The sequence below is a fragment of the Ailuropoda melanoleuca genome, chromosome 7, assembly GCF_002007445.2.
Source record: "Ailuropoda melanoleuca isolate Jingjing chromosome 7, ASM200744v2, whole genome shotgun sequence".
Classification (NCBI taxonomy): domain Eukaryota; kingdom Metazoa; phylum Chordata; class Mammalia; order Carnivora; family Ursidae; genus Ailuropoda; species Ailuropoda melanoleuca.
Window position 1 is genome coordinate 112,223,772 of NC_048224.1, and position 12,872 is coordinate 112,236,643.

Sequence of the window (12,872 nt, forward strand, 5' to 3'; positions counted from 1 at the left end):
CCTAAGCACCATTTTTAAACCAAAGAATATGTAAGGAGCATTACTTCTGCGGGAGAATTGAAAATTGTCCAGAGCCTGGGGAACAAATGAAAAAACAAAGAGAATAAGTTGGTTAGCCCTGATGAACAAGCTTGCAAACTCTGACTTCAGGGTATGAGAATTGGTGATGTGTCCTCTTTTGTGTTGTTTGCTGGATGAGATGCTCTGGCTGGGCTCTAGGCCCTGAGCAGAAATCCCTTCTTGCATTACACCCAGAGAATGCAAACTCACCACTGTCTCTCCCTTTGCCAGCACAGGCCATCCTCTCTCTCCTCAGACACCAGCTCGCAGAGAACATGACCAGTAGCAATACTCTCCACCCTCAAAGAGCCAGAAACCTGCTGGCCTAGATATTGCGCGTTGTCAGAACGACAGTAAGACAGTAAAATTAGAAACTCAGTGAAGATTTGTGTAGAATTTCCTGCAGCTTTGGAGGAATTGTATGTGATTATATCTAAAATGCAACAGATAGTTGTCAATTGAATTAATATGCCTGTTTCTACTAAGCTAAAACAAGTGGAAGAAAAGAGTCCTTATAATATTATGTTATACCCAGCGACCACCCATGGGATAGAATTCCAAGACCAAAGACATCACCAAGCTAGAAAAAAGGCAACAGTTCCAGGGGCTGGGCAGAGAAATGCTGAGAAATCAAGAAGATAATTCTAGAAATAGTATGGAAACACGAAGAGGAGGGGAGGCTGGTGGATTGACTATAGAACTAGAGATAGGAGAATTGTGTGTGCTCTAAGGATGATCCCAGGAGAAAGCCCGTATTCTGCAACACGACTCATTGGCTGTAGCATTGGCTCTTGGGCTTTTTCTAGATCAGAAGTGCGATCGTAAATCAGCTTACTACCTCTCACCACTATTAGTTCCAAGCAGAAAAACTTTTCTTTACTAATCAGGTCATGGGATGCTCTGTGGACTTCCATGTTCTTCCAGGCCAACGGTCTCTGAAAATAACAAATACTGAAATTTTCCTTTTAAAAATACTGAACTCTTGTGTCCTAACTTCAACTCTCAAATAATAGCAATTCATTTTAAAAAAAATTTTCACAAATGTGTAAGGGTCATTTAAAAAAAAAAGTGCTACATTTGTTCTTACTTCACCAATGAGTTGAACTTAGCATATTTTATAAACAGAACATAGAAGGATTTAAGTCTCAGGAAAAAAGAGGAAAAAATTTTTTTTAATTAGTAATAACCTCCGCTTGCCTTTCTAGTCAAGCGGTTTAGTGTTATGCAAGCTGGTATTTCCACAATTCTGCATTTTAAATTAAAGCCCGAAAGGACTAGGTACCTTCATTTGGGCCCATTTATCATTGTGGGGTGCTAGTCTACCCGCCTTCGAGCCTGCAAAGAGCTTTATCATGAGTCGGGCACCACCAAAAACTTCACATAAGCTCAGAGAGATGAAGGGAACCTTGCTGCTCTCTTGCTGGGGCCTCCCTCCAGTATCCCTGGCAGGGGCTCGTCTCGCACTTGCGGTAATAGGACCAGGGATAAGGAACTCACCGAAGTACCTTCATGATTACAAAGCTCTTTCATATGTGAACTGAAATACGCCTTCCTATAATCACAGACTGTGGGTCCTGTTGAAACCTTTGAAGCAACACAAAACAAATTCGATCCTTTTCCAAATAAACTCTCTAATTTAGAATAGTGAGGCAATTGTATATGCAATTATGTCTCTTCTACAGATTAAATAGTAATTCTTCTTAACATGGCTTGGTCACTCATTCTCAACATGCATTGCAGCTGTTCCACATTTCTCTGCAGGTAAAGCATAGGTAAATAGAAATGATGGCAAAATAGCTTGATATGGGTACAGAATAAAGTGTGCTGCTTCCTCTTCCGGTCTGAATTCTACACTCTTATCAGCAGAGCTTAAGGTTGCATTCACCTTTCAGTGGCTACCTGCCCTGGTTATCTCATATCAAAATCCCTTCCCTTTCTTTTTAACATAGACATGTCATGTCAAGTCTCCCCTTAACTTCTTCATATATAATTTCTTTTTGAACACAGGTAAAGAAGTTAAGTCTTGCTAACTATGTACGACATAATGTCCTGTATCTAATTTCTCACAGCACTAAACACGGAATACTGTTTCTGCCCCTTCCACAAAACTGTAAGCTACTTGAGGGATTGGGTTTATGTGGCTTACCATTGTGTCTGGAGTGTCTAAAATAATGTTTAGCACAAATTAAATGCTCAAAAAGAAATTTGCTGACTGAATGAATGAAAGAAAAGAGTCAGAACTTGATTGGTCAGGGAAGAATGTGATAAGAAGTCAGTCAACTTAGGGGCGAGACACCTGGTTGGCTCGGTCCATTGAGCATCCAACTCTTGGTTTCTGTTCAGGTCATGATCTCGGGGTCCTGACGTTGGTCCCTGCATCAGGCTCTGAGCTCAACGGGGAGTCTCCTTCTCCCCTTTTCCCTCCTCTTCTGCCCCCACGTGCCCACTCTCTCTCTCCAACCTTCCCAAACCCACTAGCTCTCTCTCTTGCTCCCGCTCTTACTCTTACTCTTGCTCTCACTCTCAAATTAATTAATTAATTAAATCTTTAAAAAAAAAAACCCAAGAAGGCAGCCAACTGAAACAAGACCACCATGGTTAGCCTAAAGACTGCCTGTGCTGCAGACCGAGGCTTGTCTCCACGTTTGACCTGCACCCTCATCTGCTTCACATTTGGATTTCATGCCTTTCATGACGCCGAGAGGGTCCCCTGTCTTACAAACATATGGCCCATCACCTACCCCTAAATCCAGGCTCCCTGATCTTTATAACAACCGCTTCTGCCACCATCATCCCCGCTCCCCACTCCACTCCACAGCAGTCTGATTCTGCTTCTATCTTCAGCAACTCCTTCACCTTATTTTTGACAAATTCAATTAAAATGTGTGCATGTGATTTCCTGAAATATCTAAAGTAATTTTACATAAGGCTTTAAATAAGATTAAATTAATTTAAAGATATATCTATTGGGTTAAAAAGCAGATCTGTATTAAGTCTCTTCTTTTTAATTTCAATGAAAGCATTTAAAAATTTATGACACTTAAATTTTACTTTTGTTAACTATAAAAGATGCTCTTTAAATTACTTGTTTTGAAATCAAACTTGATTTTTTAAAAAAGCTAGAAAATTTATCTTAAACTATTTTTTTTGCCTTCCAGTTTTAAGGAGAGTTAGCACATTATTTCTGAGAATATTCCTGAAAACAACAACAACAATACCATGTTTTAGTGGCTTCAAAACATGTCTACAAATTCTGTACACTCCTTTCAGAAGGTAGAACTTTGAGTGTGAGCTAGGCTTTTGTGACTTCTTTGGTATGTGGTTAAAAAACACGTGACATAAATTTTCCATCTTAACCACTTTTATGTGTACAATTCAGTCGTGTAATGTATATTCCCATTCATACTGTGAAACAGATATACAGAATTTTTTCATCTTGCAAATTAGAACTCCCTGTGTGTTAAACAACTTCCTTTTTCTTCCTTCCCCAGACCTTGGTAACCACCATTCTATTTCCTGTTTCTATGTATTTGACTGTCTTAGATGCCTCACATGGGTGGAATAATGAAGTCTTTTTGTGACTGGTTTATTATACTTAACATAATGCCCTCAATATTTATCTCTGGTGTAGTTTGTAATAGGATTTCCTTCCTTTTTAAAGCTGAAAGATGTCCCATCCCCTGTATATACCACATTTGCTTATCCATTTATCAATTGATGGACGTTTGGACATTCCACCCTTTGGCTAATATGAACATGGGTGTGCAAATATCTCAAGACCTTGCCTTCAATTCTTCCAGATATATACCTAGGTATATATAGCCCTGGTTTTCTAAAGAATCCATGCTTGGAGAGATGTGGAAGGCTTCCTAGAGGAATTAGCAATTCAGTTCTGAGGGGAATCAAGGATATTTAAGCTTTGCCTTTTTCATCCCAAATCATAGTGCTCTCTAAGAACCTTTTGAGTTTCACTGTCTTCAACTTTTCAAAGTTGGAGTGCTGAGGGGTTTGGTCTTCAGACCTTCTCTTTTTCATCTGCATTCATTCTCTTGGAGATCTCATTTACTCATTCTCTTTAAATATCATCTAAATATTAGCATCTCTTAAATTCATATCTCTTTCCTGAACTCCATACTTGTATATCCAGCTTCTTCCTTGGCATCACCACTTGCATAGCCAGTAATCCTCTCAAAATCTTAACTTGTCCCAAACTGAGATCCTCACATGCTATGCCCCCCATTTTAACCACCTCAGTAAATGGATTTCCATTCATCCAGGTGCTTAGGTCAAAAATACTGGAATCATCCTTGGCTTCTCTCTCACACCTGGTCTATTAGACCTCCTGTCAGTTCTACCTTCACTATTTATCCCAAATCTGATCAATTCTCACCACTTCCACTGCTACCATGAGTCCAAGCAGGATCACATCATCTCCCATCTGGATTGTTGCAGTAGAATCTCACTCAAAATAAAAAGTAAAGTCCTTAACATAGCCTATGATTTCCTATATAATCTCAAATCTCCTCCGCATTACCTCTCTGGCCAACTGTCCTACAGGGACTTTTGTGTTTTGGGCTATATTCCTACTGGAGACAACAGCGCCTGGCACATGGTAAGCGTGCTATTAATATTTATTGATGAGGGGCCTCCTCTCCTTTCCCACTCATGTTACAGACAATATCCTCTTGCTGGTCCTCTGTCCCCTGCCAGTCATTCTTAGAACCTTCCTCTCTCAAGAATCTCTCTTTTCTTTTCTTTTTTTTTTAAGATTTTATTTATTTGACAGAGATAGAGACAGCCAGCGAGAGAGAGGGAACACAAGCAGGGGGAGTGGGAGAGGAAGAAGCAGGTTCACAGCGGAGGAGCCTGATGTGGGGCTCGATCCTATAACGCCGGGATCACGCCCTGAGCCGAAGGCAGACGCTTAACTGCTATGCCACCCAGGTGGCCCAAGGATCTCTCTTTTCATCTACATTCTCTCCCTTCCAGTGATCCTGTGACCCTGACTCTATTCAAGCTTTCCCGTCCCATTGTAAACAAGCAAGTAAATAAAAATCTTTCTCCCAGTTACCCTTTTAAGCAATCCTCTCTCCTCACCTTTCAACCACTGCCGAACCGCCAGTAGGTAATCTTTAAGAAGGAAAGAAATCTATATCCCAAGCCTCTACTCCCTGCTCAGTTCTTGTTCCTTGCTGTCTGGCTCCTGTCATCACCATGCTATGAAAATTACTCTCCAAGGGTCACCACGATGTGCCAAATCCAATAGCCTTTTTTACAGTTCTTAACCTTCTGTTTTTCCCTGGAGAACTGGATGTTGCTTTCAGTGATCTTGACTGTCTCAAATGTCTAAAAAAATAAATTTCAAAAATGATTCGTTAACCTTCAACTTTCATTTTATAAACCAAAGGCCACAGAAATGCTTTAAGAGATCATTCTTCTTCGGCTTCTCTGGAGGATCTCTGTTTTCTTTCTAGCCTTCTGACCATCTCTCCTTTGTATTCTCTGGATCCCTCTTATTGTTGATGCTTTTTTCCTAAATACCGATGTTGCCCAAGCGTCTGTTCTCGGCCTTTGTAGTTTCTCTGTACGTCGTTCCTTCTTAACCATACACTCCAGGATTCTGCTTTCAGATATGACCAACTTCCCAAACTTCTGGCACACATTTCTAGTTCCTCCAATCTCTCTCTCCCCGGACATTCCACTGGTACTTCAAAGTCAAATATTTCCAAAGCCGATTTCATTCTTTTTCCACAAACCTGGTCTCTTTCGATGTGTCTTAATCTCAGGATTATCACTGATTCCTTCCTGCTTGCACATCTGGGGCCAGCATTGTCTATTCTACCTTATTGTGTTGCTCACAATTGCTACCCTCTCTCCATCCACTCTGCCACTACTAGACTTCTGATTTCTACTATGCCTTTCTAATTGTGTAAGTCTCACCTTGAATCTCTCCTTCTCTCAACTCATTTTGCACACTCTTATCAGATTAATCTTCCTTAAACCAAGGTCTGGTCTTAGCAATGCCTGCTTAAAACCCATTTTTGACATTGCATTGCCCACAGATCCAAGCCTATCTGCTGGCATTCAGGATCAGAATGTGGACTTCATATGGGGAAAAAGTTATTGGGGAAAAAAAGCTGTTTTGTTGGTGTCTGAGGATAGATCTAGAACTCGTATCCTCCTAACAGCAGGCTACTTGCTGAGCTCCCTCTCGCTCTGTAACTCTCTTGATGATACGGGAACCTCATTTCTTTTAGGTCACGTTAGGCATTTATCCCCATCTTCCTAAGAGCTCCCAGTGTCACTCAGATGCCAGGTTCCAGGTCTCTGGTCTGTTTGGAGTTTCATGAGGCAGCATTAGTGTCCCCATAGGACCTGGCAGGCTCATTGGAAGGCCCTTAATTTTCTCTTCATCAGAAGATTACCTTCTGAGTGTCCCCTTTTATTTTGGTCAGGCGGACAGAAAGTCACCCTGTATTTACATGGACTTTCAACCATCCCCTTACCAACTTGGTTCGAAAGACAAGCTCTCGTGGGGTCTGGAAAGTAAACAGTGATTTCTCAATCATGCCGTCCGACAACTTATTAAGCAAGGCTTCCAGTGACTTTAATGGTCAATGTCTGTGACTGTGATTCACGAGCAGCATGCCATCAGCTCTACCAACTCACTATGGTCTCTTTAAATTGTCAAAGTCCCCAAATTAATAACCTTAACACAACTTTCCACTGATATTTCTGTTGTCAAAGTATGTGGGTTCAACATAAAACAAAAAACGCATTAATTTCTACCAACTTTCAGGAAAAGTTGGAACGTGTGTGTGTGTGTGGAAGGGAGGGATTGGAGGAGAAGAATAGGTAGGTAGAAAATTGGGAAAAGAGAGGATAAAGTTCATTACTTTAGGATTTCCAAAATACCCAACAGTGGGAAAAGTTTCTATATCACATACTGGGATATAGGGTCTTGGCCTCCAAGAAACATCTATTCTGATAAAAAGAAGGCAAACAAAAATAGAATATACAAATAGAAATGTCAATCTCTTTATGACTTTGCCCTGAGTGGATGCACTGAAAGACAAGCAGTGGGATTAGTGCGTACCAGCGCAGGCGGAGGAGCTCGAGGGGCCTGCACAGAAAACACGTGATGCATGTGAGGACAAGAGCAGTAACGTCTTTAGCTTTCCTTCACTTTTGCAACCAACATAAAAAGGCAGACTCAGAGTCAAAGCACAAAGACAACAATTCTTTTGCAGTATTCTAAAAGAGGAAAGATCACCTGGTTCATGTTTTGACTTACCTTCCTGCCTCTCCTGGTGAGAATATGGACAGTCTTGATAGATTTATGTAGATCCTGTCAGCAAATACCTACTGGTGGTTCTGACAAAGAGTCCTTTCTTTTTTTTAAGAAAAAATATTTTATTTGTTTATTTGAGAAAGAGAGAGAGAGCGTGAGCAGGGGTGGGGGAAGGAGCAGAGGGAGAGGGACAAGCAGACTCTGTGCTGAGCATGGAGCCCATTGAGGAGCCCAATCCCATGACCCCAAGATCATGACCTGAGATGAAACCAAGAGTTAGTTAGACACTCAACCAACTGAGCCACCCAGGCACTCCAACTCCCTTCTTGACCAAACTTTAGTCAGGCTCCTCTGAGCCCTTTTCTTGACCAGACCTCGACCTTGGCCCCCATCCTTACTGGGCCTGCATAGCCCAAGTTTTAGCAAAAATCCTGCTAACTCAGTTTAACAAGAATATCTAACCTTTGATAACTGACTACCCTTGAGATCTAATCAAATTCTTTTCCCCTACCCTTGATATCTGATCACCTTGGTCTGCCTTCAGTAAGAATCCTGTTAAGTGGGTTTATAAGAATTTCCCTACCACTTGATGTCACTTCTTTTCATCTACTGAACCCCCTCACTCTGCTCATTGCCATAAATCCCCATTTGTTCTTGCTGTATTCAGAAGTGAGCCCTATTCTATACCGAGGTCTCCTTCCCTTACTGTAGCAGTTCCTGAGTAAGATCTGTTCTTACCTCTTTCAAGTATTATCAGCTCTGGTTCTCTTTAACAGTCTCCACTTCCATGGCATAGCCCCCCACTGTGCTTGCAATTATTTCAAGTTTATGAGATTTACCAAAAAAGTCTCTAATCGAAATTAATTATGGTCCACTTTCATTTTGGAAACAAAAATATGCCAGAGAAGTCCATGAAGAGACTGACACAAAATTGCATGAATGCTTTGAGTTTAGGGATCAGTGGCTTGTGTGATAAGAATATAAAGCCTTGAAGCTGAACACATATATGAAACCTTGGGAGCAGTTTCTTATCTCCTCTGTTAAAAAAGAATATCTGAGCATCCTGAGTAGGGTTTGGCTGTCACTGGATTTGCCTTCATGGAGTGAGGGAGCAAGAAGGAAAGGCTGGGAAGTTGGATCGGGAAACAGACCCCATCTTATCCACAGGACTTGTATGATGGATTGTACAGCAGGGAGAAAATGAATGGTCTCAATATAGGAGGCTCTATAGCTCCTTTTACATCTGAGGCTGGAAAAGCTGCTGCCTCCACATTTTCAACTCCTTTTCCTCAGCATAATGTGAGGTACAAGGTCAGGGGACACACTTGCGGCCTCTAATGGCCAGATAATGGACCACAATAAAAGTTATGTGTCCCCAGCTGAAGGTGAAGACATATAATGGTTGACAAGATCCATTATCTAACTATTAGAACCTAGAGGAAAAGGAGACAATTATTAAATCAAAGAAAAAATCTTTTCACTTATTCAGGAAAAAAGATTTTTGCCTATGTCTTGTGTATTTTTCTACCAGTTCCATCTTTACCTCCAAATAATCGTACTGGTAGTAACCAGAGCTAATGTTTCTTGAGCACTTGCAATATGCTAATTGCCTTGGTAGAGATCTGTGGAATCGGACTCCGTAGTTTCAAACCCTTGCTTGCTGAACGGAGTAGCCCTTGCTCAGTAACCCTTGCTCACTTGGAGGAAGTTAAGCCTTCCCTGTCTCAGTTTTCTGATATGTAAAATAATAATATTAGTACATTTATCATATGACCACCAAGTACGTTAGGCATCTAATAAATGCTAGGTATTATTGATGTTGTTGCTGTAATATTGTCATTGTTGGCGTGACTCTGTAGTATTTTTATTATTTATAAATCTTATCAGCCCTATTTGATAAATTAAGAAATATAAGGATAAAGTGAGCTATTAAATCTGGAGATTTGTTAACAGATTTTCTAGGGTTCGTTGACCCCTTGAAAGACACTGAGAAAGATTTCATGTACATGCATTTTTGGTAGGTGGTTTTCGACAAAAGAGCTCTTGACCCTCAAAATTCTAAGAATCCCTGAGAAATGAAATTTCAGGTTATCACTTCACCTATCAAGTGATGTAGAGTGATCATAAGGCAAACATATTTTAAAATCATTTCTTCTCCTGTGAATTGTCTTTTTAGGGCTTATGGGAAATCAGATAAGAAAATCAATCACAGATACATATTGTGTCTGCTGAGTGCCAAAATAGGCTCCTGCATGCCACAACAGGACCGGCTGTTTCTCGTCTCTTTCTTGAGACAGATCCCCTCTTCCAAGACAACATTTCTAAGAGACAAAACCAATTCAATTACGAAGGTGGGAAGCTGTAGTGTTAGTGTCTCAGTAATTGTTTCTTAGCCATCAATAAATGCATCTTTAGCCATTTCATTTGGCCTTTTGGGATCCCTGGAATTTGAGTTGAGATTCCTATGAACATAATGGCATCACGATATCAATATCCACCTTTTTCATATTGCACTTGAAAAAGCATCTATTCCAACCCTCTTTTTTTCCCTTTGGATATAACTATTGTCTGCACAGGGTCTGCAGTCTGCAGGACTGATGGAGCTACTAAAATGCTTAAAGTAGATTTGTGGGCCCCCCAAAATTCTAAAATTATTGTTATGATAATTTTTTAAATAAATATTGCTCATTTTTAGGTAGAAGAATTATAACACAGAGGTTAAGAGCGCATATTCTAAGATGAATTACAAGGGCTTAAATTCCAGTTCTGTCATGACCAGCTGGGTAACCATGGACAAATTAATCTACCTCTCTCCCTCTGTTTCAGCTTTCTTATCTGTAAAGTGGGGGTATTTGTGGCATTTATCTCATAAGATTGTTGTATGAAGACTGAGTTTGTTAACATGTGCAGAAACAGTGTAGTGGTGCCTGGAATGAGTATAAGGGCTATACATATCAGCTAGTAATGTATTATTAGTATGTAATTCATCTCTTAGGGATTCAGAAGAAAATGTCTGAATGCCAGTTGTATTTTTAACCTGCTAAATCACCTTTAAATTTACGCAAATAATTAACTCTTCAAGTTCCTTTTTTTTTTCTTTACCTGTATGAGGAAATGATCCCCAAGCTCATGATGCTGTGTGAAATCAGGAGTGTTCTAGCTCTTTGTAAGTTGTTGGGGCCTGGACCTTCGTCAAGTGTAAACATTGATTCCAATACATCTACAAAATTGGCTGTGCTTTTTAAAAGCATTTTATGGTTAATTCTAAGTAATCAGGGAAGCACGATGCTTAATACAGAACCTAGGAGAATTTTTAGACCTCATCTATGCCTGTGTTATATATAAAGAAAATGTGGCAAATAGATTTTTCTTAGAGTTTCCTAGTTAATCCTAGTTAAGACTCTCTAGCTTCAAGCATTTTTAGTTTTTTGTTTATTTGTTTTTGGCTTTTGAATGAAGCAGAATTCTGGTTCAAGTAAAAAAACTGGCCCTATATTGACTTCCTCACATTTGGAGAAGCTTAGGGGAGATGATTGAATATTAATGAATTTTTGTTTCACAGCATTTCTTTTTCAAAATTCTAAGCTTTTTTGCTTGCTTTAAAACATTTTTGACCAAATTTTCACTGTTTTAATTTTGAAGCATTATAACAGATGATTCTCACATTAGCTTAATTACTCATTTTTCATCCTTATTTGCCAGGAATTGAAGATTTACAGAATCAATGTGTGTGGACATGTGCTCGCTCAAGCCTTTTCTATTTCTGTCATTTGTCATAATGAGCTGGAAATGCTTTCCTAACCTCACTGAATAACCTTACTCTATTCAGGATCTCTAGAACCACTGAAAAGACACAGTGGTTGTTGATACCTCCACTTTAACTGTTAGGAAAAGGAATCCAGAAGCTGCCATTTGTTTTCATACCTCTACCAATTATCTCTTGCTGCATAACAAAGTGCCCTAACACTTTGTGGCTTAAAGTAACTCTGCTATATTATTCCTCAATGTTCTATAGGTTGACCACGTGATTCCTCTGCTGGTGTCACCTGGGCTGATATATTTGGTTGCCATCAGCTGATGGGTCAACTAGGGTTGAGCTCAGCTGGGATTGCTGGGTGGCTAGGCCGTTCTCTCCATGTGGCCATTTATTCCCTAATCCTCTATGTGGTGGTCCTGGGCAACATTGCAATGGAGCAAAATGCAAGCTATGGAAGCCTTGGTTCCTGAGTTCACACAATACTCTTTCCACTTTATTCCATGGCTCAAAGTGTGCCACTAATAAGACCAGCCCGGATGTAAGGGTTGGGAAAACAGATTCTACCTCTTTATGGGAGAAATTGCAAGGATCATATGGCCATATTTAACCTATCAAAATGTCTAGGTGTTTGTGTTTTAGCCAGTGTTTCTCTATTAGACCTTGAACAGAAACCTCTGTCTGTGAACTTTTGTCATCGGCACTGGAGAAAACGAGTAACAAGAGCCAATGAAATTCCAATTGATAGACAATACCCATTCATTCTTATGTGGGGTCATTCCATGGTGTTTCATTATTTCACAAATATTAATTAGGTATCTATTCTACTAGGTACTAGTACTATGCCAAGACTGTTGATCACAAGATTGCTATTCTCATCCTGAATTTAGCTGTGCCCTTTGGGAAAATATGTGTGTCTGTCATATTTTCGGGAGTTTATAGAAAATCAACCTCATCAGTGATAAACAATATTAAGCACATACTGTGTGCCAAAATAATGCTAAGTCTGAGAATTCTCAAATAATATAAGGCATGACTCCTGATTGCAAGTTTAAATTGTAGCTCAACAAATAGTCCTAACCTAGCAATAAATAATGATTAAGTTTTTCAATTATTTAACACTTTTATTGAATATCCCCTATATACCCAGGTTCTATATTAAGCACTGTGAATGCCAAAACAAGTCTGACTGGGACTGTGGGCACAGTAGTAGTAAGGGGAAGCAGAATGTAAACAAATTTTTAAAATTATTATAAGCGAGTAAAACATTAATAAAAGTAAAGAAGAAATTAATAATACAAATGCTCTGACAGAAGATTAAACAAGAAATACAGGAGGGGGCGCCTGGGTGGCACAGCGGTTAAGCGTCTGCCTTCGGCTCAGGGCGTGATCCCGGCGTTTCCGGATCGAGCCCCACATCAGGCTCTTCTGCTATGAGCCTGCTTCTTCCTCTCCCACTCCCTCTGCTTGTGTTCCCTCTCGCTGGCTGTCTCTATCTCTGTCAAATAAATAAATAAAATCTTTAAAAAAAAAAAAAATACAGGAGGTGTATAGCTTTCTGGGGATGGAGGATGAGGCTCTCCTTCAAAGAAGAAATGAGGTTTGAGCTAAGTTTTGAGAAATGCACAAATGGTCTTTAGACTGACCAGTAAGGGCCATGAGGTCCAGGAAGATGAAGAGGCATAACTAAAGGGATATGGAACGTGGAAACCATGGGAAACGTTGAACCTTCAATTCACTTGAGATCAGATGAGATCAACCACACTC